The following is a 6,325-nucleotide window of genomic DNA, read 5'->3' as shown; positions in this document are numbered from 1 at the left end:
ATAGGCCAAGATGGGCTAGGTATCTAAGGTCCTTGGTTTCTAAGGTTCCTATTGGAAACCACCAAGCATACAAGCAATTAATATATCAAGCAACTCATACATTACAAACAATACATCCATCCCAAATTTGCACAAAATATGCCACAAATAAATATAAACATATAACACATACAAGCAAAAAGTAGGCTAAACCCACTGAGGACTACTCCCTAGCAGAGTCGCCACTTTTCTGTAGCGGGGTTTTCGTTACCTTTAGGTTTATTGACTAAACCAAAAGTCAACATACAATTCGAGTCGCCATCGCACTTTTATTTGTCCAAAGGAAAGACTAAAAAGCGAACAAAAGCCAAGTAAGAAGTTTTTCAAATCAAAAACTAATAAAAATTTCAGAGATCTAGGTAAGGGGGTTGGTTATGAAATGGGAAGGTTTTACGCACCCAAAACATCCTTAGTACTCTAAGGGAACCCTTTTTGCAAATATGTGTTGTAGGTTGGTATTTGTGAAAAGATTTGTGCAAAAGATTGGAGGGATGAGAAGAGAATGGATTATATTTACAAATTTTGTTGTTTAATGGATGAACCCATTGCCTACGTACAATCACAAAGGAGGATTAAAACCTTTTAGTTCGGGGTAAAAATTTAAAAGATTGGTGAATTGATTTTAATCAAAAGCCTTAAGGTCTTTTGTTATCAAAGGGAGAAAACTCAATCTAAACCAACAATCCACCATGTGAGGAAGGCTTCAACATGCTAGTGAGGGGTTAACCCTATAATAAGCATGGAATGCTTATAATCCAACACAAAGGATGAGGTGAGATTTACATCAACCACTATGATAACTCAAACCTATGACTAATGTTTTAAAAAAAAGGTTTTAACAAAGTGGCATTGGAACCACAAAAACAACTTGAAATGGGTTATATTTACAAGTTAGATTTATTTATAAAATACGGTCAAAGTTGGATTAAAGTTTATTTACAATGAGTATTTATGAAAATGGTTTTGAAAAAGTCAAAGGCCTGAGGCCTAGGTTTCTAATTTGAAATAAAGTCAAAGTTTTGAAAATGATTTTTGGTTGGGTTAGAGTGGGGAGAAGAGAAGAAGGGATATTCCTAAAGCATACAAAGATAAGAGGGGAAATATAAAACCCTTGGAGTTCCTTTTCTTGAAGTCATAGAGATGACTCAAGATGCTCATTTCCTTTGGACTTAGCACACAAACAAGCAATCAATAATTTAAATTCAAACTCCTAGGATCTCCATTTGACTTGGCTCTTAATTTGGCTACTCATGACAATGGTCCTCTTTTCACAATCTCAAGATGGGATCCCTATCACACAAAAGCAAACATCAAAAAGTTCACAACACAATAAAGGGAATGGACAAAGAATAAGTTTGGAGGAGAAGTCCTTTTGAGGTCAACTTTGAATTTTAGCATTCTAAAGGCATGAAACCTAGTTTCTCTTCAACATATTTTGCATTCTAAAGGCATGAGGCCTAGTTGCTCTTGAACTCCTTTAAGCATGGGTAAATCCTAATTCTAAGTCCTTTCTCCTTTTGCATTTTTGGTTCACATCAAAACAAACATAAACAACACAAAGTGGCAATATATTTATATACAATAATGGGCTCAAATAAGCAAAAGAAAAATGACATAAACATAAGATATGTGCTCAAATGAGCAAAGATAAAAATCAAGACGAATAATGAGCAAGAAATAAATGACATTAAAAGTAAATGACAAGAATTTAAAAGCTCAAATTAAAGTTAGTAGTTAGTAAGGTTATGTTAGCTTGTTATAAGACAATGGAGCGCTATGTTAAGCAATCGTAAGTGGACTAATGTAGTAGTCACACCTATCTAAGGTCGGTCAATAAGAGGGGAAGGGCATTGTATTGACTTTTGGGTATTTGCTTGACCAAGAAGCAACCTATCTTGGACACAAAATAACTCACTTGATCATGGATCAAGTTGAGTTTGGTTTGGATCAAAGAAGGTTAAGCTTCTCATTCGTCAAGACCAACCTCAAGACTTTAACTCATTGGTCATTGATGGAAAGAAAGGGATGAAGATGAAAGGGAGGGGGGGAAAGTCAACCACCAATCCCAATTGATCAAAGTTAAATCGAATCAAACTCAATCAACACCAAACAGAAGAGAAATGAAGATAACAAGTTAAAAAGTCAAATATATTTTTTTGGCATTTTTTGAATTAAAATAAAATACAAATAAAAAATAAACAAATAAGGTTGAACCTCAAATTCAATTCAAAGCAACTTCAAAAAGTCCAATTAAATTCTCTTAGGTTCAACATAGTCAAACAAGCTTTAACTAATTTTCTCACAAATTTTTGAAATCAGAAAGCAATTAAAAACAATTAACAACAATCAAAAAATAGCATAATATGAATTAAAATCTCAAATAATCTCAAAACAATCAAGAAATTGTTGAGACTATTTTTCATTGACTTATCATGATCCATAGATGCTATGAAAATATTTTTGTATTTTTTAAAAGTCAGAAAGTATTTTAAAATGAATTAAAATCATTAAAAACCAAATAATTCATAAATAATATGAAATTAAGTCACAAAAATAATTAAAAATCATAATATGAAACTAGATTTTTCAAGAAAAAATTTGGAATTGGTCTCATAATTTTCTGACTTCAAATGAATTTTTAATGAATTTTTAAAAATGAAATGAATTAACAGAAAATAAATGGAAAATGGAAATAAGCGAAAAATGCACAGCCGTCTGATCCAGTTCATTAATTGATGTGGCACAAGGCAATGGTTCAGATCTGATGATGCACGCTACACTTGAGTCAAACGCGAAGCATGGTGCATTAAATGAAGTATTTAAAATGAATGAACAAGATTAGATCGTGGCATGGAGATCCGAGGGCCCTAGCGTGCACACGTGGTGGTGGTGGTGGAAACCACCATCTTCTCCAGCGAAGCAACAAATTCCGGCCACCAGTTGTAGAAAATAAATCTTAATGAAAATTAAAAACAAGGCCATAGAAATGAAGCTCGTGTGATGGAGATCATCACTGTACCAATGGATTTCTCTCACTCTTCCTATATTGAGAGAAATGTGAAGGAGAAAATCATAGTTTCCACACGGATTGCTCATGAAATGGTAAATTAAATGCATCAAAGTCTTGCCTCAAGTATGAGGACTTCAGAAAACCACAGAAACACAAGCAAACTACATTGAATTAAGAGATCCAGATCCAAAAAGTTTGAGATTATAACTTTGAATTGATGAACTTCTGGCCATGAATTCTCCAAGATCTTTGCTCCTTTTTGATCTATGAATGTAATGGAAGTGATTGGCTAAGGAATCGGGCTTTAAAAGTCAGCTAATGATACTGAATTTCAAGCTCGAAAGTATGAAAAAATTTGAGTGATTCCTTTGGTGAGGGCTATGGTTTCACTTCTGCAACACTTGGTATCTCCAAAAGGTTATTGAATGAAGCTCATGGCACCTTTATTTATAGGTGAATGCATCAGCTGATCACACTTTGCTCATGTGCATGGAATTTGAATTTTGGATTGCATGGGCCTGTGTAGACGTGTGGAAGGCCCAATGATGGCTGAAGCAACTTGTTGAGTTCACATGAAATGCATTTGGACATACACTTTGTAGGGAAACAGCTTGCATTTCAAGTTTTAGCATAAAAATACCAAAATGCACATAAATGAAAAGAATTTCGAAACTTACAAATGGTAGATCCAAATGAGTATTGCGTGTAACGGTTGGAAAGCTCTTGAAATAAGAAACAAAAGTCATGTTGAGCAAAAAATCATTTGGCATGTGCAAATTGATGAAAACTGGTTGGGAAAATTCAAGTACAAAACATATTCAAGTCACTTTGAAAAAGTTCACCAAAAGCAAGTTTAATCAAACCCCTTTGTTTTCATGATGCAAGCTTCAAATGAAAAATATTCAACATCAAAGTTGTAGATCTTTCCAATATGGTCAATCTAGACTCAAAGTTTGCATCATTTAGATTATCTATGACAAAGTTATGGGCATTTGAAGTTGGGTACTTTTTCAAATTCAACGAATTAGGTCCAAGATGACCTATAATGTTTTGCATTATCACATGTATTTATTTTAGGATTATGAAATTTCTTCCAACATAACATTTGAATTAGACATCTCAAACTTTCCAAAGCATTTGGTATCACCTCAAAATCACAAAAATTAAGGAAGTTATTTCCTTGGTAAGATGACCTAAAATTAGGGTTTTAGTCAAAATGACCTATAATGTTCTGAAATGAATGATGACCTTCCAATTTTCAAATGGATTTTTTATGAACATTAAAGTTATTCATATGGTTCTTAGTAACATTTTTTCTCTTGGGGTCATCTTCATTTGACAAATACATCAAACGTTATATCTCACTGATCCTCAGTTTAGTCAGATGACTTGACTGGTCAACTTTTCAAGGCCAAACTTCCAATCTTGATGAATAAATGATTGAGGAACCTCAAATAGGCTCATATATGAATAAAATGATAAATGAAAGAACTTCCCTTGATTAAATTTGATCAAAGGTTGAGATTGCTTCATGGACAAGGCACAGTTAAAGCATAGTGAAATTAGGGTTTCCTTGGGAAACAATCTTCAAGCCCTTTGGGTTATCTTTATCAAATTGGCAAGTTGAGATACTTGGGAGACATATATGATGATTAGGAACTTTGTGGACCATTGTCATTCTTTTTCTCATCTTCATCTAGCCATTTCATTGGGCTTAGGAGCCTCCTAGAAGCATATGATCACTTGAGCTTCAAAACAAAAAGAGTTAGTGACATATTTTTGTGCTTTTGGTTAGTAATCAAATAAGAAAAACAATAATATACAATACAAGCATGTTTGGTGGTCTCAAAACACTCAAACAAGTCTCAACCCTAGGGTTGATGAGTCAAACATGCTATGATCCTTGAGGCAATGCACTTATGCAATAACATGATGCCATGAGGGATCTTAGGGTCAAAATTAGGGTCTTACACTAGGGAAACACAACAAACCAACAGACCACATGAACTTTGCAGCCAAAAGCATTTTGCAGCAGACTTAGTGCAATCTAATTCAAACCAACTAGTCTACATCTAACCAAGGCATGCCAAATAAAGCATCAACCAGTTGAACAACATTCTTGCAACATCATACACAATAAACCTATAGCTTTATAAGCCATCCTGAACCATACCAACATCATGCATCATCCTGCAAGCAAATGAACATTCAGACCAGTTAAGCATCATTCATACCACCATAAGAACATTCAATATGCACCAACATGAATAAGGCACATAAGCAATTTAAAACCCAAAGCATTTCTAGTTAACAATCATCTAACATAACAAATAGTGGCTTAACATTTTTCCATTTTAATCCAGATTAACAACAAGCAACATCAGCAGGGCAAGTACATCGAGCATAGCATATTAACATCTGACATCACAGCTAAATTCAGATCCACAACTAATTAAAAACCACTTGACATAAATTGGCCAAATTGAGCGACTCAGTTCAACACAAAATGCCACTTAACTTTTCACTTAACAAAATTGCAAAAACAACTAACTCAGTTTATCCATAACAAACATTTTCCATTAACTAACTAACTAAGTAATTGAATCTAATTGTTAAACTGACTATATGAATTCATCTAACACACTCTTCACTTTACAATCTAACTTTTTCAAATCAATTCAGTTAAACATCCACTATAAATTTATTCATCATCACTCTCACGATTCACATTACACACAGTTACAATCACATTACCATTCTCAGAGCTTGCAAGCTTCACTTTTTGACTCTCTCTCTCTCTCTCACGCGCGTTCACACAAAATCACAGTTCATAGGAAATAGAAGAAGTAGAAGAGAAGAACAAAGAAGAAGAATGAGTTTCAAGAGGATTCGAAGATTTCATACCTGACTCTGGCGTTGCTCCGGTGAGTCTTCATCTTCTTCTTCATCATTTAACTGTGTAAAAGTTACTGGTGTGTAGCATTGGGTTAGGGGAGTCGAAGCCATGACCTCTAGGGCTTTGACTCCGAGAGAGTGTGATTTAATTTATGCTTAAATGCCTAGGGTTCTTCCACCTTTTATTCTTGAACTCTGGACGTGAAACTGGATTAAATGATGTATTAATTCAGGCCATTTAGGTACCTTTGCCGCCGGAGGCGACCTCCAACGCGACGGAGGAGAAACGTGGTTCAGGTGAAAGGAGAGTGTGTTTGGAACTTACTTCTGAGTTTTATTTTAACACGTGAACCACGTGTTTTATGTGTCCATTGACTTACT

The 6,325-nt window shown here is 34.5% G+C and overlaps 1 long non-coding RNA gene across 1 annotated transcript; it reads right to left on the bottom strand.

Annotated features, from left to right (window-relative positions):
• Positions 1-4,489: 4,489 nt before the first annotated feature.
• Positions 4,490-6,325, bottom strand: LOC127102615 (uncharacterized). The gene is made up of 2 exons (XR_007794713.1): positions 5,954-6,325; positions 4,490-5,239 (listed from the first exon to the last, which is right to left on the bottom strand). It is a non-coding gene; the product is annotated as an uncharacterized LOC127102615 (long non-coding RNA).

The sequence above is a fragment of the Lathyrus oleraceus genome, chromosome 7 (assembly GCF_024323335.1).
Source record: "Lathyrus oleraceus cultivar Zhongwan6 chromosome 7, CAAS_Psat_ZW6_1.0, whole genome shotgun sequence".
NCBI classification, from domain to species: Eukaryota; Viridiplantae; Streptophyta; class Magnoliopsida; order Fabales; family Fabaceae; genus Lathyrus; species Lathyrus oleraceus.
The sequence above is the reverse complement of the archived record's forward strand: the minus strand, read 5'-3'. Positions and strand labels throughout refer to the sequence as shown.